Raw genomic sequence first — 23,023 nt, forward strand, 5'->3', positions numbered from 1 at the left:
TGAATTAGTGCTCTTTGTAGACTGTTGGATGCAGCTGTTTTCCTGTTGATGACAGCAATCACTGCTAATGGTTAAAGTGCTGAAATCAAAGGTAACTCTGCAAAGTGAAAAGCACAATTTTTCTTTCATTAATTTCTGTTCAGCTACCATTTCCTCCTATAAACTGAATTTTCAAGAACAAAGAGTGTGAAAATTTAGTATTTCTGCTATTAGAGTTGCAGAAGGTTGCTAGAAGCAACATGACCAAAAGATCATTGTATTTCATACTGAGCTTTCAAATAATAGCTTCAGGGCTTGCAGGAAAGGGTAAGATGGGTTTCTGGGTGAGATAGTGGACAGCATTAGAGACGATGATGTTTAAAATCCATTTTTTTAATGGGAATGCTGAGGACCTTAGCCCTGCTAGTAGTTAGGAGACAATGAGAGAGCAGTGGACACATGCTCCCCTTTTTGTTTTAGCTCGTCGTGCCTTCTGATTTAAAAAATAATCAATCTGAGAAATGGACTTCTAAACAAGCTGCATGGAGTGGGTAGTGTGACAGGTCTGGCTGTCTAGAAAGCTGCTGGCATCATCCATGCCTCATTCTTTGGGATTTTCTTTTAAGAGTCTTTTTTATTGAGGCATGCTGGAAAATGCCAGGTCTTTTTATTCTGCCAGGAAATTCTCTAATACCATTTCAATAATGGAATATTCAATGCAGAAAAGAGTCGAGAGGTTTTGGCAGTCACTGCTTACTTCTTTCTATGCTGAATTTTGCATGGCACAAATATGTAGCAGTAGAAGATTCAGAGGCCTTCTGTTGAAGTTGGGTATAAAGACCACAATGATGAGAAGCAAAAATGGAAGAGCACCAAATGCAAAGCATTAGATTGTGTTGTTTGCAAGTTTCCTACTACTGGAAAATGATAACTCCCTACTAGATAGTTTATTATTGTGAAAAGAATAGCAAGGTTACAGATAGCAGCAACTCATACAAATGCTTTCTCTGGATTTTTTCATGTGCTTCTAGCTCCTTACAAATTAAAATACCAAACTGCTCTTCTACTGCTTTTCTCATGAGTGACAGCCATTCTGCATTGCCAGAGCTGCTCAATGTTTCCTAAAGAAGTGTGGGTTCCTAAAAGGTCTTAAAGATGTGACTTGAATGTAGCTACAATGATGTGGAATAGAAAATAGCTATTCTTGGTGGCACTGAGACAAGCGAGTCCTGACGTGTAAGGATTTTTTCTGTATAAAGAAACATTTCAAAGATATGTTTCTTTTGACTTAGGTGCCCACTCATACAGTCTACTGTTAGTATGTGTTGAAATATTTTTTGTTGCTTATTTCCTGAGCTATGTCACTAAGTTATGAAATTCAGAACTTCCTTTTTTGTAGAATGAGTTGATAATGCTCATTCTATGTCCAGTTTAAGGACTGTCTCTTAGATGAGTAGAGTTACTTGTACAAAGTCATTGGAATGTAAGGATTTCTGCTGGCAGTAATGGCATTCCTGTATAAGGCATGGGTAACTGTAAGTAGATATCTTTTTTGGGGGTTTTTTCTTTTTTTTTTTTTCCTCCTTAATAGTTTAATGCATTTGAAGTAAATATATGTCCTCTGGGAGAGGCTCAGAAGTATCTGAAAATCATGATATATGTAGTTTTTCTCATCCTGGCCTGTAGCTGATATACACGTGTTTTCTAAAGAATCAGGAATCAGCAAGAGGCAAGTAAATCCTCTAGTAGCCTGTCATCAAACTTTTCTATGCAGGAGTGCATTCTGTAGTCTAGATCTACTTTTTCTGCTAATATCAGTGAGAGTTTGTTTCTTGCTTTTGTTGAGGCACCAAGTCATCTGCTGGCATCCAAGGGCAGTTGCATTAAACTGAATTATCATCGCTTGGGTGAGCAGGGGTGGAAACAGGAGTGTGAAGGCAGCTATCCCCACAAAGAGAAATAGAATCTTGTGACCTTCCTCATAGCATGCAGTGGATTTGCCTTCACATCTGAACTCTTAGTTTCTGACACTCGCCTGACTACTCCTTCCTATTTTTGTGTCACACGCAGTCTCGGACTAGTGATGATCTTTGCAACTATGGATGGGAGATAAAGGGTGCACATCACCAGGGCCCCCCACATCATTACCTCGTAGTGCATTGCCAAATATTCTGTTTTCCTGAAAATGAAGTTTAGATAATACTTACGTCTGCTAGAGTGCCTAATCCTGGCTGTTTAAAATGTAAGTACAGGCAGACTGGATCGAAAGTATTTTGCTGTAGTGCACATATACACTCTATACACACATTTAAACGATGCTGTATTACTTGAGGAACATAAAAATGCAGATAAATATTCACCTGTGTTCATACTGTATTCTTTTGACTCATTTTGCTCACCGGTGCAAAGACAATCAAAACCTCAAAAGTGTTTCCAAAGTCCTTTTTAGTGAGGAAGATCAGCTTATTGCTTCTGCTTTGTGTGTATATGTGTCAGTCATTACTCATTCCTCAGAATGTGTAGAAGTCTTTCTTTGTACCCATGTCTTGATACATGCTGGTTATTTTTTTTTCCTTATCCTTATGTATAGTAAGTGCAATTAAAAACAAACTATGAAAAGTCTAGACCTTTCAAGCTACTGGAGTGACCCATGTGCTAATATTCTTTGGTGGCTCCTAGTAGCAAAATAAAATCCTTGCCAGGTCCCTCTTTGTTGTTTGTTAACAGCAATAATAATACAAGCCTTCACGAGGTGCTTACTGCAAGTAATGCTGTACTGTAATAGGCTATACTAGGCTGATTACTTTATTGAAAATAATAAAATAAAGATCACCTGTGGGTTTCTGCTGTATGCCCCTAATGCCATATATCTGTCATGTATCCACCTGGAAGCCCCAACTGGGACCAAGATCCCAGCATTCATCAGATTTTTCTAAATAGTTGCTGACAAAACCTTTTATTTTTGGCAGCTGTGAAACTGGTTGCTTATCCTTGTGCGAAGAGGTAGACTGCAAAGAAATCTCTGAGCCATTGAAATATAAACAAAATAAAACCAGGAGTATTTTAGGTGACTCCAGTGGAGTACATAGTTACTGTTGGCCTAAATGGTACTATAAATTTGGGTTGTAAAGAACTAACTCTCTTATGTGAGCTAGCCTGGGAGGTAGGTGGAATTTCTGGGTTTTGTTGGTGTTGTCTTGGCAGACACCAGTAAATCCTGTGATGCTGCTTTTCCTTGGCTTGTCAGTGGAGCTGTCAGCATGTAAGGAACATGCTCCGTGCCTGCCTTATCAAATACCCCAGCCTGGTTTCTTTAGACGACTGCCTGCTGGCTGATCTGTTGACCTGCAGAAGGTGCTTCTGGCTGGAGAAGGGCAAGGTGTATCGTGAAATAAATGTGTTATTGTTCAGGAAGCTGTTACAGGCTGCTCAGGAGAGTGTTTGTTTGTGTTGGATCTACCACAGGTGTTTCTAGACCATAGAAATCTGTAGCAAAGCAGTACCTGACAAGTTTGGAAAGGAATTTAAATCAAATCAATGTGTGTTTTATGAGTGGATCTGCTAAATGAATTTTTAAGATTTTTCTTTCTGTATTCTTTGCCACTAATAAGTTAGCCACCTGCAGCGAGCTAAGGCATAAGGATGCTGATGTAATATTTAATGCAGCTCAAATACCACTGCTCCTGCTGCATACCTCAGATTACCTCCACATAGTCTAAATTCAGGTTCTGGAGTTATAAAAACTTTTTTCTTTCCAAGTTTAACTGATGAAGTATGACATCTTCCTGTATCTGCATGGAGGAGACTAGCACATTGAATACCCATAACATCTTGAATTATTTAATTATGGTAGCATTGATTTTTCAACATTTCCTTACCCTCTTACTGTTTGTGGTCTTTATTGTAATGGCCAGTCTCTTCGCGAATGAAGAACTGGGGAAGGTCTTTACACCTTCCAGCCCGCGCATTGGATTTTTTAGGTGAGACACAGTGTGCGCGGAACTGAGCCCACCCTTTAATCCTGAGGTTCATCTGCCGGGGCCAAGCGAGCTTGGACGGTGGCAGCGAGGTCCTCAGGACGTAGATGGATTGCCTTATGGGCTAACGAGCTCCATCTGCCCGGGGAGTGTCCTAACCGGGAATCGAACCCAGATCTCAGCGTTGACAATGCTGTGGTTTAGCCACTGCACCACCAGGGACACAGAATAGAGAGTGGTGCAGGCTATTCTTCTTCCAGAGACACCATTTCTATCTTTGGTTTGCAAGTTCTGCCAGGGGTTGTCCAAGCCAGGTCGAAGAGCAGTCCTGCAGTTCCTGTCCTCTTTAGAGGATAGAAACTCTTTAGTAAAGCCTAAAGAGAAAGGAAAGCCCTGTGGTCACAGTTCCCACCCATGTGCTACTCTGATGTCTTCTCTGCTGTCACTGGGAACTTAACTGGTAAATAAAGGGCACAGAGCAGAGCCCCTGGGGTAAGACTCTCCCCCAGAGCTGGATTTACTCTTGCATTGCTCAGAACCACGTCCAAAGAGCTGTCTGTGATCTCTCTGTGAGCCTTGTGAGCCTGAGCTTCGGCTGGCTCAGCTGTCAGATGCTTAATGTCAAACCTAGGAGTCTGCTGCTTTTCCATGGAAACACTCTATGAGATTGCAGAAATAATCAGGCGTGTCTGGAGGTTGCTGTGCCCTATTGTTGGATGCTTCCAGACACTGAACTGAATTGTCCACCTTGACAAACTGAGTTTTTGCAGCTGAAATCCTCTCTGCTTTTGTCATCCCTCTTGCCTTTTTTTTTTTCTTCCTATTGAATGCAGTAATCTCACAGTTTTTTCTGCTATTGTAATATAAGCCTCTTGATGTTGTCTTTCCATTTCTGTTTGTTCACATCTTGCAGAAACAGCTCCTGTCCTCTTGATTCTGGGTAGGTACCAGCAGTATGAGCTGTCTCATGACTGGTATGTGCAAGGCCTGAGCTGCATTATGCTCTTGAGGGAGACTGTGCAATTGCACATTCTCCTTAAAAACTCTTCTATGCACTACATTTTACTGCTGACATAAAAATAACTCTGTGTTTACAGCAAAAAAAATTTTTTTTAACTAGCTGTACCTTTTTATCAAGATTTCCAAGATTTTCTTTACTACAGAAAGGGATTCAGATCTAGAGCATTTGGATGGATTTTTTTTTTAATTACATTTTACATAATTTATTTTTCATAATACTTGAAAATTATGTTAATTGATGTGCCTGGCTAAATCTAGATATACTTTGGTATTGGCTTTAGGAAGAAACAATGTCTTTTCTGCAGCCATTACTAACTTGGAGGCACTATTGCCAATGGGAGTGGTGCCATAAACTATTTGGAAACTAAAGCAATTCTGGTTTATGGAATGTGTTTAAGTGTATTGGGCTGATGCTATGCCTGATCTGAAAATAACTATCTTTGGAGACGTAACAGTTAAAGTCTTGTTTTTTCTATATCTTTAAGGCATTCATTTTTGTAACTTGAAAGTTATTCTGGAGAACTGCCTGTGAAGGAAGGATAACTTTCAGGCTTGTACACTAAATAAGTCACTAAGATGGCCTAGTATGACTTCTGTCTATGTTTCTTTGTTGTCCCTTAAAGACAGTTGCCAAAAAGAAATGTCCACAGAAACAGCTGTTGTGATATTGGATGGAAAGAGTCTGTGTCATTGAACTGGTGAGAAGGAGATAGCTGCCCTCCCTGCTGCAAATCCCACTTTTGTAAGCAGTAACAGTTTGGAAGTAAAAGGTTTATCACTCGAAACATTGACATCATATTAATCAAACAATGTCTGTTAGAGCAAAAGCAAAACAGTTGCTGCCCTTTCTCCCGTGCCCAGCACACACATCCTCCCAGGTTATGAGACCACCCTCTGAAGGGAGAGAAATGCCACAGTCTTTTTTCTTATGACACTGAGGAAGCATGTGCCAACGTGAAGCTGTGTGACCTGAAAACACTGTGGAAGTAAAGGGAGTGCAACTCACCAGGCACAAGGTCTCCATTTGCTGTGTATCTGCAGAGGTTTGTTGTCTGCAGGGCTCAATTCATTGCTTTCCTTCTGCAATGTACCATGGATTTTTGGAAAATGGCCAATTGAGGCAAGATGGGAGGAGCATCTCGGACCAGTGTGGAAGCTTCAGTCCTTCTGTGCTTATCAAAAAAAAAAAAAAAAAAAAAAAAAAAAAAAAAAAAAAAAAAAAAAAAAAAAAAAAAAAAAAAAAAAAAAAAAAAAAAAAAAAAAAAAAAAAAAAAAAAAAAAAAAAAAAAAAAAAAAAGGTTAAATCTTGGGAATAAGAGGAAATATTCTCAGATTTCAACCCTTATACTCTTGAAAATGTAGATATCCTGTTTCCCTTGAAGTGAACTTCCTCAATACTAGATGGTGTGAAGCTAAAAGAAATACATACATATTTTGTACCCCGTACCCGGCACTGGTGGGGCAGTGGCTTGAATCCTGTGTTCAGTTTTGGAACCCCACACTACAGGAAGGACATTGAGGTGCTGCAGCAGGTCCAGGGAAAGGGCAGTGGAGCTGATGAAGGGTCTGGAGAACAAGCCTTATGAGAAGCAGCAGAAGGAGCTGGGGGTGTTCAGTCTCCAACAAAGTAGTCTTAGGGGAGACCTTCTCTTTCTCTAGAACTACCTGAAAGGAGGTTGTAGTGATATGGGGATCAATTCTTCTCCCAGGTAAAAAGTGACAGGACAAGAGGAAATGGCCTTCAGTTGCACCAGGGGAGGTTTAGATTGGCTATTAGGAATAATGTCTTCACTGAAAGGGTGGTCAGGCATTAGAACAGGCTGCCCAGGGAAGTGGTGGAATTACCATCTCTGAAAACATTCAAAAACTGTGTGGATCTGATCTGACACTTGGGGACATGGTTTAGTGATAAGTACAGCAGTGCTGGGTTAACAGTTGGACTCAACGATCTTGGAAGTCTTTTCCAACCTAAACAATTCTATCAGTCTGTGTTGATACTGAAGTTGGTTTCTTTTTAGAAACAAAGGTGATATGATACTGTAATAGAGAAGATCAATGGTCTGTTGTTTTGCTTTATGTCTGACAGTAAGGTGCAGTTGGTACAACTGCCAGAAATTCCAAGGTTGTTTAAGTAGAACTCTAAAAAATGGTGTGACAGATGGACAACAATTCAAAACCATGCATATGTGAGGCCTGGCATCACAAACATAGATGCTGTGGTTGGCTTTATTTATAAAGCTTTCAAATCTTATGCAGAGAATGGAGACTAACTGCTTCAGTGTGCCTTATTCTAATTTCATATAACTTGTTTTCGGTGAATAGATTTTTAAGCTGTCATCACCAAAAAAACCCAAACTATATCCTATTTGAAAAACGTAGATTTCTAAAGCCTAGTTTGAGTCTTCATTAGCCTGAATAAAATGCCAGAGTCTCGGTCTATCAGATGGCAGCTGGGGATGGAAAAAGCTGAAGCACATGGTGTCATTGTTATAAAAGACAATCCTTTCAATGGAATCAATTCAGGAGACAGGATGTCAATATGCTGTTTATTTTCCATTCATATCTTCCAGCTAAACCCAATTTATTCCTAAACGTCTATCTGGCTCAGACTCTGCCAAATCAAAAGGGGAGATGGCTAAATTTTCTTTTCCTTGTCTACCCCTCCTCATTTTGGATGTGCTGTTTTCCTTTCTCCCTTTTAAGTAGTTTGATTAAAACTTCTGTCATATGTACAGAGGATATGTATTTTAGTGTTGCTCCATATAACTTACCTGTTGCTTCTGTCAAAAGTTGCAGTGCATCAAACTGCCCGTTTCCGTGTATGATGGCTGCTCCATGTAGTTTATTCATTTTTTTCCATTGTACCTGTGTAAAATCAGACTTAATAATGAAAGAAAATCCAAGTAAGAAGCTGAAATGGATTCTGACTGCTGTTGCCTTTCATTCTGCTAGCAGTCCTCCTATAATGAATACAGCTAGTACTTACTCAAGAACAGATGGTCTAAGGGTTTTTTATGGTGTAGGGAACAAGCCAAAATTGCTTATAATATTTCAGTAAACAACATAATTTTTAAATACAAAGTTAGAATTAACATAAATCTAGGAAATTGCTTTGTAGGAGGTCTCTTTCATGAAGGATAAAAGACTGGAACTGAACTTGAATCCCTATAATTCTGAAGTCAGTTTGCCAAGAATTGTAATAGCTCCATTTTTTCCCCTCCAGAAATGCATAAATACATAAAATCTATTAGTATATAAAAATTAATTTCTGAGCCATGGTCCTTGTTTTTAAGAGGTAAAACAAGAAATGCAGTTGGTGTTCCATGATGCTAAAATGCTGAAAAGTTTTTATTATTAACAATTGGCAAGTTAAATAGGATATTGGCTTCCTTCCTTACTTTATTTTACCCTTGTAGCTGATGGGTAATTCAGTTTGGTGCCCATGTTTGCTTACGAATTTTGTAATGATTTAAAGTTGGCTTATTTGGAGGAAGAAAATTGATTCAAATTAATAGCATAAGTCAGGATGATCTACGAATCATGGAGGGCAAGTTGGCAGACCTGGGTTTGGTCCCATGCCTGTCACCAGTACCTGCAGTGCCCTTGTGAGTTCTGTGAGTCCTCTCTGAAATCTGGGTCCTTTTCAGCTCCCTGTGGTAGGAACTCTCATATGGGTTAGAGATACTCCCACACTGTCAGCAGCAATCTGAAAGGCTTCCAGTGTTAATATATCCAGCGGTTCAATAGTGATGCCTCTTACCAATGTAAACTTCATCGAGCTTGCTGTGAAACAAAACTAACAAACATCCCTGTGCAGTGAGGATGAGGGAAACCAAAAATTTGGGCCTAAGGAGGCAGGGAATCTTTGAGCTCTGTGCCTGGAGCCACCCACAAGAGAAAGAGGTATTTTTGTGATGGTGGGTTCTGGCAAAAGGGTTTTGAGTCTTTTACAGAAACAAACACTGCGTTGCAGGACCAGCTACAAGACTGGTGGTGTTAGGGGAGAAAGGAAACCATTTTCCCTTCCTCAAAAGAATAGTTTGCTAGACCCAAGTTAGCAGGCAGGAACCTGAAGTCCAAATTCAGCTCAGGTTTAAGTAAAATTACCCACAATTTTTTGACACATCATTAGTCATAAGCTCTGAGTGGTTTTGAGAGTGAGGGAGAGAAAGTTTGAGTGAGTCAACAGGCTACTGTGCTGCATGCTGTTGTACATCCAGTGTTTCAGACCTTAAAGAGATGTGGTCCTGTGCAAAAGATCAGTATTTAAAAGCCTTAATATGTTCTTTCAAAGCCCTTTTATTTTGTAGACAAGATCATTATCAGTTCGACTTGAAAAGCCACTTCCCTTTTCCCTCCAGACAGCACCAGTGGGAATTCACTGAGCTGGTGCACATCATCGCTGTAGGTGTGTAGCTGTGCAGGATCTGGCCCAGTGAGAGCAAAGGTTTCAGGCACACCTTTGATGTGAGAAAAAAAAAAAAAAAGGCTTTTCCAGACACGCCTCCCCTGGCAGCCTGGTCATGCAGCAGAGAGACAGGGTGGTTTTGCCTGCTGCTGAATCAGCATTGATCTCGGCAGATGTGGAGCAGATAAGCCTGGCAGAAGCTCGAAGACCAAAACAGAGGGTCTGTGCAGTTCTTGTTGTGCAATAGATTATAGTATTCCTGAGGGGAGCAGTTTAGAGGTCCAGGAGATAGAGATCAGGCAGCAAACGTGCTGAAATCAAACCCATTCAGGGGAAGTAAGTCTGCCTTCAGAAAATCATTTTGCCAGGGCTAGAGCAGATCCCAGCTAATTTCTCTGAACGCCCAGTTTTAATAGCAAATAGAACTCTCGCCGGCTTCACCTCCATTTTTAGGCGAGTGTTTTACCCCCATTCCCCCCTGCACAACGCGGGCATAGGCAGTGTCAAGGTTAAACCTGGTCGCAAGCTTTTGTTAAGGTGTCGTGCCTGCTTGCGAAGGCAAAGCACCTGCCAGGCATGCCCAGTCAGCCCTAGGAGCCGGCTCTCCCTGGGCTCGGGCTTTGGGAGGCTGGAGCACAAAGAGCGCTTGTTGCCCCAGTCCCCGGGAGTCTCCCAGTGCTACCACTAGCTGGGGAGGACTGGTTACCATGGAGGCTGCCATCTGTTCACTCCCTGCTGGAATGTGATTATCCTCGCTGGGTTGGGAACCAGCAAAAGCAGGGGAGCGTGTGCTGTCGGCAATTATCTGCAATGGAGTGCGTTAATGGAAGGCTGGAATTAGCTAGCTGGAGGAGCACATAAAGGGATTTTATCAAAACTATTAATGATTTCTAGCCAAGAGGAGTAAGCTTTTTGCAAGGTCAGTACTAAATTCATTCTTTATGTAGGTAATTTTTAATTGGTGTGGTGGCTTTATGATTTAAGGATGGCAGCACCACGGAAATAATGCTTATTGTTGAGAGGGTGTGTGTGGGTATTGTGTTTTAAGGATCTTTGTCTATCTGTTTCAGTTCAAGCAGTTTAATTTGGGGTTTTTAAAGTAGTAAGTCAGAACAATAACTGGCCAAACTGGCACAAATGGAGCAATTCGTATCTCTTGTCTTTATGAAATGCTGTTTGCTGCCAAATCTGTTTGATTTACATGTCTTTTCACGCTGATTGCTTTTTGTCTGAGTGATTTCTTTTTGGATGTGGTACGTGTTTGGTTTTCATACTGGCATGAAGGGTGAGATGAGGGGGAAATGTTCAAACAGAGCTGGTGATACAATGGATGTTTAGGGTGTTTTATGCAGTTTGCTCAGAGGAAGCAGCGTAAGGGAGGCAGAATGCAGGAGCAGGTTTTCCACTCTGCGTTCCCACCCTCTGCCCCTCTTTTTAACTCACCAACTGACCAAACACTTCGGACTCTCTCTTACAGAGCTTAATAGTATGGGGACTTGACATGAGTTTTCAGAATATTCTGCAAATATTGTAACTGTTTTGATGGCAAGATTTCATTTAAAGGGGAAAATAAAATCAGAAGTATATGCTTGTAAGGTTTTTGTGTCCTATAAAAGACTTTTTTGTGTGTGTGTGTTTTAGGAACTAGCTATTTTTTTCATAATAAATGCATGATGAACATTTTAGTGCAATTCAAATTACTGACTTAAGTGAGGGGCATTAAAATTTTGCACCCCAAATAGACAAAGTGTTACTTTCAGCAGATGTTTTTAGTCTCATATGGGCTTTCCCTTTTCAAATAAAGGTCCTATGCTGCATCCCTCTTGCCAGAACTGCCATTTTTATTTGGTGCAGGGGAGAACGCTGCTAGAGGCTTTTAATTAAAACTGTGTCAGTCTTAATTCAACCTATTTGCCCTCTGTTTTTATGCACTGAAAATGTCAGTTATATTGGAGTCTGGAAGGGAAGTTACTGAGAGTTAATAAGTCACGATTGCAACATATTTGCCTAGGATAAATTTTTAACCTACAAGATGCTTTCCAAGTCTTGGTGCCTAACAAAAGTGCGTGTGGGAGGTTGAGGGGGTTTTTATTTCTTTGAGTACTTTAACTGTTTGCGGTGTGTGAGCTTTTCTTGTGCTTGTAGGAGTCTGGTATGTGCATGAAGTCCTTTCAGACTTTTATGTTGCACTTGCACATTGGTGGAACTGGGTGAGCACTCTTAATGGAAGCTGTATCATCTTATCATTAAAAAACCCACAAATCCACCTTTTTTTAACCCCTTCCTTTCCCAGATTTTAGCTATTGCATTGCCGTTTGAGTGGGTGATTTATGCAAAACTTGCCTTTAATGGGCTGCAGTGGACTTGTTCGCACGTGCAAGTTGCCGGTCTGTAATTGCATTGTTAAAAAGAGTGCAGGGGGCAGATTGGCTTTTGTGCTTGGAAAGAGATTAGACTTTCACCCTTCAGATGCTATGCTGGACCTAGCTGGAGGGAAGGGCAACCACCCCAAGGTTATGCTGGTGTGGGATGGCTTTCTAGGAAGGTTGCTGTTGCCCACAGGATTCACTGTCGCTGTGTGTGTGAATTATAGTCTCATTGGCAAGTCTTCACAGATAGCAACAATTATACGTGACATAAAGGTAAAGCCTTGTATATCCTTTCCAGAGGTGATTTCTCCTGATTGCTAGCTGGTGGTGTGCTGAGAAGCTTGTTTTTCCATTGCCTTTGCTAAACCTCTTTCAAGGATAAATAGGGGACTTCATGTTCTGCCTTCTCCAGCTCTTATTATATTCTCTGATAAGCGCTATGTAAATGTCGAAATAGTCTTCAGCAAACAATTTTTTTATTTCTGTCTTGATTGGTCTATATGTGTCTGGTTACTTATTTTTTATTATTACATTTTACTTTAGGTCACTAGGTCAGTGTTGATTTGTGGATGCAGGATTTAAAGGCTAGACACTCTTTAATCCATTTGAGCATCTGGCCTTTCATAGTAGACATCCCATTTCCGTGTAACAGAGGAGTTGTTAAATGTCTGTTGGAAACTAATGACTTTTTTCTTTTTAAAGACTGTTTTTTTTAATCTTTGGTAGATTATTACAAGTGGCTCTGATGTTTTTTGCTTAATGGAAACAAATGATTGTCAGTGTAATCTGCTACATGATCTCTTGAAGAAGATTTATTCTAAAATACAGGCTTTGGGGACCAGCAGAGGTGATGGATCATACTGAGCAGTGATTTGTTTTGAGTTTTTTTAGGAGTGTAAGCTACATTGAGGTACTTAATTTCACAAAAAACGGGACGTTTTAAGTAAACTCCCAGCTAAATAGTGTCTAGAAATACAACCAAGTATGTAGTAATATATAGTGGGCTCATAATAAACTTGTTTGTAATGTCTTACACACTAAGCTTTTGGGAAACTTGTCATGAAATGGTAAAATCCTGAGTCAATATATAGGAAGCTGGCTTGCGCGTAAACGATCACAATTGTTTTCTTCAAACAGACAAGTCTTTCTGCTTTTCACTTGACACATGACTGTGGAATGCTGTTTGACATGACTTGGATTTATTTATACATTGTGTTTGGGCTGCTGCTTAGTGGAGGTTTTAAACGTGCTTGGTTTTCAATGCACTTTTTTTTTCCTGCTGTTTACTTGTGTATAGTGAACATTAAAACAAACAAACAAGCCCAGGCTCCTTACTGTCTCCTTACAGCAGCATGGCTACTTCAAGGTTAAAGCCTGCAACTCTCTCTGAAGGGCCAACTGTTTGAGAGAGTCCTGGTGCCTGTTTACAAACTGTTCTCTTTGCAGCTCCCATCAAATAATGGAGTTCTCCCGGCGCTGGATGTGGGAGGATAAACTTGCTGACACAGGCACTGCTGCTGTTGGTCTGTTCACTGGGCCTTAGTCATGTAAAATCGCTGGTGCCTTTTATGCTTTGCATGGGTGAGGTCAAAATGCAGGCAGTAACACTTTTTTTCCTGGATGCTGGAAAGAGCTTTACCAGATTTTAGCAAACACCAAATTTGCTGAATTTGTTCCGGAGCAGATCACCACACTAAACTAGTGCAGTGAGACAACGAGTAACCAAATGGGAGAGACTGGCAATGTCCAGATTTATGATATGTCTGGGAATTGTGGCATGTTTTTTAGCCTTTTCAAAGGAGTCTTGCATTTAGTACAGAAGTACTTTTGTCCTTCCTAGAAGTTCCACATTGTTGAGGTGCCTAATTGGAGAACCTGAAGATTCAGAGCTCTTCTGCGAATGATTTCAGAAAATATTCCTCCCTGGTAATTGTTTTTCAAAGTTGGGAGAAGAACAGGGTGGGGAGAAATGGCTGCATGCCAGCAACAGAATATCTTGAAGAGGGATTATTTCTGACTTTTTCTTTCCAGTTCATCCAGTTGCTCTTACTGTATAATTAGCTGTTCATTTTAAGTATAAAAATACTACTTGGACTGACAGAGACATGGGAATTGTTTACTTTTTGATGAATATCTCAGCAAAGTAAGTCCTTGAGTGCACTTGGGAATGTGGAACTGAGGACTGGAAGGAGCCATTTGGTCACTGAGGGGTTTTTGTGGGGGCTTTTCCCTCAGTCACAGGTAGCCGTATAAGTTACATGTCATTTAGATGTTCAATAGGCTTTTCTTCTGGCACAGTGTGAATCTCGGACTGTTCCTGGCTATAGGAAGCAAACTTTAGCAGAACTTTAAACTGTACTAAAGGATGAAAAGCCAATATTACACTATGCTTCAGAAACTGTGCAAGAAAGTTTGAAGTCATTGCCAGTGTCATGAGATTCCTGTTAGTAGTAGAAAACTTAAACAGGCACTTTGAGACATTAATTCTTCTAGCAGGATGTTACTTTCTGGTCTCAATAGCCGCAGTCAGTCTCCAGTGCTTCAGAAAAATGGGAACCCAAAGCAGCCAGATTTTGAATCAGAGGGAAGAATAGTCATCCGGTCCTGACAGGTGGTGGTAGAAGTGCTTTTCCATCTGCTGATCTTTGGAGGAACCTTCAGTTCAGTTTTTTCATACTTGTTCTTGACTATCTGTAGACAGTTACTGACTTGTGTATTCTTCAGACTGAACTTTTTGCTGTGGTTTTTCCACAGAAGCACTTTACCTTCGCGAAGATGATATGGATGCAGCTAACCCTGGTATTAAACAGTGTTGCAAGTTGTCTGTTCCACTTCTACTTGCAGTAACACTTACTAAAAAAAAAAAGACAATAAAAAATATCCACCTTCAGCTGGCCAGTTATGTGCTGTTGTGGTTATAGTTCCAAGTACCTGTTTTAGATTTGATAGCTAATATTGAAACAAAATATCGTGAAACCTTTTTTAATAAAGGCTTGTGGACTGGGGATTGAGGCTGCAGAAGACCTGAACTACAGTCTCTTCTACAAACGAGGGGTTTGTTTTTTAGGCATTGAGTAGTGCCATGGGTGGTGTGGTATATTCCCTGGAGTGGTGCCGAGCATATCTGCTGTTTGAGTAGCAGAGGGAAAATTAGCTCAAGAGCTTGTAATATAACTTGAAAGATCAAGTTGATTCTGTAATGAGTTATTCCTGCAGGGCAGGACCCGAACTTCTCACTTGGAATTTTTCCTCCTAGTATCTCCTCCTCATTCCAGCATCCTTTGTGTGTTCCTACACTCCTGTCCCATTTTGTACAAAAGTTCGTATTTATTTTATTTTTTTATTCTCTTCCCTTTCTTAAGGAGGTCACTGATGCTCAGGAAGATGAGTGAAAGCATGAAGTGGTTTTCTTTTTTGTAATTCAAAATAGTTTTATGGCTTCCCATACCATCCTTGCAGCAGTTATATTGAGACCAAGATCTAATACCTAGAGTAAATAATTTGATGCTTATTGTACTTGTGTTCAACATGATTAAGTATTGTTCAGCTCCCTAAAATATCAAAAAGGTTCACAGATTAGATAAGATTACCTGCTGTCTTTCTTTAAATATCCTATGCCACTTTTCTTTACAGCTGAAGTAGTTCTCTGGCAGCTCTGTGTGACAAGGCAGCTTCCAAGACTAATTTTGACGCCGGCTCTCTTCAGTAGCTCTTGTTCACGCCATTGCTTGGAGCCTTATGTTGCTGTTATGACTTGGCCACCCACTGTAATGTAACTGGCAAGTGTTTTAGTCCCTTGGCTTGTCACGATTTCTGTGTGTAAGTCAGTTTTAACTGTGGAAGCTACTACAAACACTCTTAAAGATAACTGCTATAAACCAAAATACATTTGAAGGCCTAAGGGTGGAATTGGAGCTTTGCCTAAGAACTGGAACACAACAGTTAAAATCTGACACAATGAAATATTCACAGCAGTGTGAGCCCTGTTTGCCCTTAGAAAAGTCAGCAGTGCTGCACTCCTCTGTTGCCTGCTAGCATTCTTTTTGGGTAAATGTTCCTTTTAAAATCTTAGTCTGTAGATAAAACTGTAGATAAAACACCTTGCTCCCCAATTTGTCCCCATATTACCACTTATTCTGCAAGCTGGACTGCTTTCTGGTGTAAGAGGCAGAACATTCTGGTTTATGTGTATGTGTTTATAAAGCTGATTTTATTGATTGTAACATATAGTTTTTCTGACCAATTGAATTAAATTTTCCAGACTTACCTTGCCACTGATGTTACTGCTCTTATTCCTGATGTTTCTCTGGTTTGCCTGAAAATATTCCAAAATTTACCTACTGTTGAAAAATTCTGAAAACTAAAGAATGCTTTTTTACTTGTTTCTTAGCACAGGTGTAAAACTTTAGTTGGTAGCTGAGGTGGGTATTTTGTGTATAAGAGCGTCTTCCATGGAGCATCCTCAGCTTGTGCGAACAGAAGGGTGATATTCCCACAATCTGATACTAAACATTTTCAGTGCAAAACAATGCCCAGGACACTGTAATGATGAGAGGGAAAAGCCTCTCAATCCACTGTGATCTACTTACTGTTCTTTGATAATGTAGTCTGTTCATCATGTTTTAATGGATTAAGGTTTTCCTTGCGTTGAAACTGCTTTAATCCAGTTTATCTCAAAATCGGGTGGTGTTTTAGAATCTCTTTCCGTAAGAAAGACAACAGTGAAACTTGACTGTGTCTGTTTTATGGCTGGCATCTTCTCTGACTCTAGGTTTTTCAGAATTCAGAGATAGCAGTAAAAGAACTGTGGGGAAAAGCTTATTGATTGCTTTTGTGTTGAAATAAATGATGGAAAGTTATTACTGGCTGATGAGGTCTGGTGTGTGGATGGCAATAATTTAAAGGAAATTACAGTTTCATTAGTGCTGATGTGGTCTCAAAGGCTATGTTTAACTATCAACAAAACTTCACTATGTAAAACAGTCACAGATGTCTTTGAGTTTGCACTCTTATTACTCCAAAAGCTGAAATGCACATCTACATTCTCTTATTTGTCACCTCTGTCTCTATTTTTACTATCCTTTTTTGAAAGAAATTTGTTCATAGAATTCATTTTGATCACTTTTCTCTGGGCACTTGAGATCTGTAAGGCTGGATGGACTGGAGAAAAGCAGTACCATGTATTAATGGCAGGGGAGGAAAAGCTCTACAAAGAAGGTCCCAATTTGCTGACTATTCTTTAAGTACTAGATCAAATTGGCCATAACAGGACAAATTCAGGAGATTAAAGCTGTATATTTATTTGAGGCAGAAGGAAATAGTTGTGAACAGATATTGTCATTTTTTTTCCCTGACATGATCTAGTGAGAGCTGTCCCTGCCCATGCAGGAGGTCTGGACTGAAGGTTCCTTTCTACCCAAACCATTCTATGGTTCTGTGATTTTTAGGAACTAACATATTCTGGAGAAAGTTAATTGACTTTCTATAATGTCACAAGAAGGCTGGAGAAAAATAGAAGGAAAAATGTGTTGTGCCTGCAAATTTCTCTTCCTCAGAAAATACCAAGTCAGAGCTAAGGTGGAATAGATTGAAAAGACCTGTGCTGTCACATATTCTGTTTAAGAAAAATGAACGAGATTCAGGGAAAAACTAAAGAAATTAATGGTGAATGTGGCTTCCAGCATCTGGTAAAGTACAATTGCCCAAATGCATCTGCTGACACGGGTGGTGCATAAATTGATGCTGCTTTCTGTGTAGGTTACCCAAACATTTGCTACTGTTTTTTTAATTATTTTTTTTTCCTGACCATGGTGTGTATGCTCTTATCAACCCCAATGTGCTGATTATTCCACTCTGTTTATTGTGAATCTGCAAAAAACTGAATGCAGTTTTTTATTACCTCAAACCAAGAATAATTTGTACTTTATTTTTAGTATCTAGCACTGCCCAAATTTGATTTTTATATGGAGGTGAAATCATGGTCTCTGCAATTTGACCTGCTTCACTTGAGTCTTTATTGTCTGGATTTCTAATGTGGCAGGGATAATTTTTAAATGATGAATTCAGCCTTTCACTTTACTGCAGAATCTTAGGGGACCTTTGGGTGATGGTCTTCCTGGCTTGGGTTGTGGGGTTTTTTTCGTGGGGTACATGTGTATTTTGTGTGTTTATGTGTGACCAAAGGTAGGTAAATCAACTGGAAAATTAGTCTGTGCTGTTTTGGAAATACATTAAATGATATTTGATGTGTGAAGGTGAGTAAAGGTGGATGGCACAACATTCTTAAGGTGGACCACTGCCTTTTCCCTCCTTACTTTTTTCCACTCTTCTTCAAGGAAGAATATGGGTTTTTGTCGTAACAACTACATCGTTACCCCATGCTGGTGAGGCGCCAGAGCCGTCCTCCTGGTCTAATGCCGCCTGGTCTGCTGGTCTGGCTGTAGGTTCTGGCTGGCAGGGGAGTGCAGTGGCAGGTGGGAATGTCACCATCAGAGGTAATAGTGTCGCTGGGGACAAGACAGCAGCTGTGTGGGAGGCAGGAGGCCTGACAAAGCATCCTTCTCAAGGAGGAAGGCATGGGAAGGAGAAAGCAGTGAAGAGGGCATGAAAAAAAGCAGAGTTGCAGAGCCAGAGTGTCTTCACTTCGTGGGTATTTGCTAATAACACTATCAATAGTGATTTCTTCTTCCCTAAATCATAACATGCTTTCTCTCAATTTTTTAGTATATATATTTATAGTGTATATATATACATATGTATATATGTGTATGTATATATATATATAAGAAGGAGGTTTTAGAAATAAGAACTCTTGGAGCATTTTTTTAAAACAGAAGAATTGGCAAATCAAACCCAGTTGATAAAGGCAAAGCCTTTGACCACTTTTCATGTCTAGAACTAAAAATCCTTTAACAGTTGCTGATCTTTTTTAGTAAAGAAGATTAACTGAAAATCGAACCAGAGATTCCTATATTTTTTTTTTTTTAAGTATTGAAGATACTTTAAGCTACAGAAAAACATCTTTATATGGTTAGTGTAAAACATGCAGTTGCCATAGCAAAACCAGTCCTTTTGTAAATGCTAATAAAATAGATGTCAGTGACGTGGCTCTCACTGATCTTTGATATAGTTCTCTGATTTTTCTCTCAGTTTCTGTCTGAACTGCAACCTTTTCATTATTTGTTTGGAGAGTTTTGTAGTTGCTTGTATTACTTCTGTGCTTGGACTAAATTGCAGACACAAAGATGCTTCAACAATAAATGCTGTGCAAACATAGGACAAAAAGTTCTTTTCCCCTAAGAACTTTTATTGAGTGTTCATGCAACCACAAGCTTTCCCTTTGGGGCACATCATACAACTGAACTGGAAGAAAAGGAAAAAAAAAAGATGTAAAAATACTGTTGTTTATGTTCTACTTATGGCATGGTAGTTGCTTATTCCATCTACCTTGAGATGGCTTGTTTTGCATCTCCTTGCATGTGAACCAGGAGAGCTAGGGAAGAGTGATGGAGTTTTTGATTTTCAGAACTGAGAGGGGCAAATATCCTTTCCACAAACTTGTTTCTGTCTGGGCTGCAGATCCTGAGTATCCCTTTGTGTTTCTCACCTTTCTGGGAGCTAGATGCCTATCTTCTTCAGGTGCTATTGTTACTTTTCATTGTTGCAGCAGTCCTAAATACTCGCTCCTAAACTCCCTCCCTGCCTTCGCCCACTTCTGTGCGGACTTTTCCTCTTTTCTACTTTTATTGGTGGTCACTAGTTTCTGCAGGTCACTTGCTTAATAGATAACTTTCCCCCATCCTTTTATTCATTATATACCTGCAGATCTTGAGTTGTCATATGGCTGTTTCTTCCTTCCTCATGTGCCTGTGCGGCAGAGCTTGAGGGATGCAGCTTAACAAGACAGCAGTACTTAACCAGTTGTGTACTTTGGTTTTTTTTATGTATTTTGTTTAAGGTACAGTTTGTGTCCATCGAGGCTTCTGCACAAAATCACTTGTTACTGATTTTAGACTAACCCAAGAGTCATGAAAAGGGCAGGACGTGGAAGGTCTGACAGAAGTGAGGGTCACTTTGGGACAAGAGTGTGTAGTGTCTCGGTAGCTGATCCCATTGCCCTAAGAATAGCTGGGAGCCAAGTTGAATCCCCCTGATTGGCTTTTGACAGAGGCTTTCAGTAGCACCTCAGGAACTATTTTGGGCTGAGGACAAAGCATGATTTTATTTTTGACCATACTCAAACTGCTGTGCTTTTGAAGTATTGGGATGTAAAGGAGAGAGGAGAGGGGTAGGTCAGTGTGAGTCGACCACAACTACTGTATGGGAGTCCTGTGAAAGGAATCTTTCTCTGTTCATCTCATTGAGATTGCCTAAATCTTTTCCCACATGGGAAAAAAAAAAGCTGGGAGGTGTTTTCATATGGAAATTCAGAAGTGCTCGTTCTGCATTCTGTCAGGGCGACAGGTGGGTTTACTGATCCTTTGGATGAGAAAAAAATCACTGGCTTGCACAAACTGTGTATCATGTCCTGATGCAGCATCCTCAGCAAACCTCTTCAAACACTTTGTGCCTGCAGTAAGGAGGAGACAGCCCACGACAGCCACACTGAATGCTGGACTGTGATTCACTGTCACATGAGCCGATTTGGTTTGGGGGGTGTGTGTCAGTGTGACATGCTGCCTGTGTAGCTCTGTATTACTTAGTTCAGCTTTCCAGGTTTCCTAACAGTACTCATGTGACTTCCTTCTCAACTTCCTTTGTCACATTAAGAATATTCAAATGATTTATGTATATAATTTGAGTCTCCTTATCTGCAAATTGGGGAAAGTTCTGAGAGAAAACTTGTGGTGCTTAGTTTGGAAAACGCTTGGAAAAGAAAGTAAGTGCTGTCTATTTATTGTCAGACGTCTGGAAAACTTTTAATCAGTGGTGGTAATAAAGTGGTACATGAGGCAATAATGTTGATTTGAAGTAACATAGTTTCATGGAACTAGTCTGCTGTGCAAGGACTAAAAACATACTGGGTTTAGTTTGTGTAGTTATTCCATTCATACTGAATGACAACAACTACCGATTTTAGTAGTATGGTTTTAATTACACACTAATGACAACATTTTATTAACTAGTTGTTCTCCATTCCTCTTCATCTGCTTTTTAGAGAAAACTAATTAAACTTACTTTATTTTTAAATTAACTTTTCTTCAAAGTTCACAGGCATGTTTTGGTGACAGGCCAGACACAGCTGCACCTTTTGTTGATGAGTTTTCTACTAATACTTGCCACTTTAACTGTGTTGTGCAGTTTGGATGTTTCTGCTCTTAAGAGCCAGCAAAGTTGGGTATGGAACACATGTGAAACTAAGGGAATAGTTTAATGAGATGTTCCCATTCTAGCAGTTTTAATCTCTCCCAAATCCCCTTATCGTCTAGCTAATCAAATAGAGATAAAACAATCTTTTGCCTTTTTTAAAAAAGGACAAGTAAAACACGTATTTTAAAGGTGGGCAGTGGTGACTTCTTTATAGCTGTTTTAATGTTGCTACTTCTGGAAATGAAATAAAATCCCCAGTTTCCTTCATGTGTGTGAAATTCCTTCTCCCTCCTTGAGTGGTAGCAGAGCTGTGATGACTCTCCATAGGCTGTGGTGAGTTGGGGGGTTGCCTGTGTGGTCCAAGGTGGACCTTTCAGGGCTGGTTGGAGCTGTGACTCCTTGCCTGTTCTCTGCCTTTTCCCTGTGACAAGGACTGAGGGAGAGCAGAGATGTCACCTCTCCCACATGTCATGTTACAAAGTTTGTAACAATTACTGTATAGCTTTCCCCAGAAGCGAGACTGGATTTCTTGCCTGGCCCCTACTTTTCCTTTTGTGTCTCCTTCACTCCCCTTTGTTTAAAGTGGTCAGTAACTATTTATGTAGCTGCATATCTGAACCAATTGCTTCTTATTTTGTAGCCATTTGTCTGCGAGTTTTCCAACCCACTGTGTTGCTTGTGTGAAAAGTGAAAAACTATATTGCTGATCCCATCTGAATTTAAAGTCTGTCACATCCTTGTATGATAGGCATTATCAGTGGTTTTCCTGGGCTGGAAAGAGTACACCAGGCTGGAGAAAGGCTGCCAAAGCCCTCAATGGCAGATGGACAAACCAGGGTTGTGAGGAAAATGGTTTGCTTCAAATATGGGAAACTGAGCAGAAAATTTATCTTCTCAACCAAGTCTTTCCTGGAGAGACAAGGCATTCTTTAGGGAGGCAACCTTTGAACTCTTGGAGGTAAACTTCAAAATAGAAATATAACCTATGGATTGGAGTTCTCTTAGCTGGTTATGAAACTCAGCTAATGTTATTTTTTGCTTTAATGATGTGTTGATAGCCTGGGTGAGCAAAATTTGTATGTGTCTTTAAGAAGCCTGGGATTGCTGGCTAGGAGTATCAAGGATGGGGAAATGCATCTTCCTAGCCCAGCAGTTTAAAAATAAAACAACACTTTAAAAACAAAAACAACACTTGCAAATCATGGCCAAAGTGGTAAAAATGGTTTCTATTTAGATTTCAAATCCATATGCAGGAGCTTGCTTCAGCTCATCTCAAGAACAAAATACACCAAAGTGTTGAAATAACTGGAGGAGTACTTGGGGTTTTTTTGCTGTTTTTGGCAGTACCCCCTGCCGTTCAACATCTGTAAGAGAAAGGAAATAATTATCTGCCCTGTTCCAGAGGGCTCTCCCCTGGGTGAAAAACAGATATTCATGGATTGTTTTGCAAGTGTGTTCCCTTTAACCCTTAGTACTTGTCCTTCAAAGCAGATCTGCATTGCTGTGCTGCTGCACAAGCCTTGAATGTGAGGACTGCAAGTGGCCAGTGATGTGGGAGCTGTGGTTTAGACCAATGCAGAGGTTGAAGATGACCTCAGCTGTAGCAAATGGCAAGCTGGCTGCTATATTCTGATTCATATTATCCAAATTGACGGGGCTGGATTTAAATCCCAGTTTTTTTCCTGCTGAGATGAAAGTGTGCCAACCAGGGATCACATGGTGTGGGAGCTCTGAAAAATAAAAGAAAGTTACTTGCAGCAGCTTCCCTTTTCAGTTAATCCTTTTGCTTTTTAAAAATATGCATTTTCACAGTTCATAATTCACTCTAATATCTTTGCATTATACCCTGGGGCACAATATCTAGTTCATGCCATTTAAAGATTGATTTTAAATTATTTTAGTTGTTTTTAATCTATGCCAAATTAACTAACGTTTTCCCAACAGTTCTTTAATGCAGACTC

At 40.1% G+C, this 23,023-nt stretch overlaps 1 protein-coding gene across 1 annotated transcript in view; it reads left to right on the plus strand.

Annotated features, from left to right (window-relative positions):
• Positions 1 to 9,961: 9,961 nt before the first annotated feature.
• The window catches only part of FGD4 (FYVE, RhoGEF and PH domain containing 4), a 65,262-nt gene continuing 52,200 nt past the window's right edge, over positions 9,962 to 23,023 (plus strand). The window contains exon 1 of the mRNA XM_027894223.1: positions 9,962 to 10,303. The gene's annotated coding sequence lies outside the window, so the exon portion shown is untranslated. The remainder of the gene's footprint in view (positions 10,304 to 23,023) is intronic.

The sequence above is a fragment of the Empidonax traillii genome, unplaced genomic scaffold (assembly GCF_003031625.1).
Source record: "Empidonax traillii isolate 1590-97213 ecotype Southwest subspecies unplaced genomic scaffold, ASM303162v1 scaffold421:size509273, whole genome shotgun sequence".
NCBI lineage: Eukaryota > Metazoa > Chordata > Aves > Passeriformes > Tyrannidae > Empidonax > Empidonax traillii.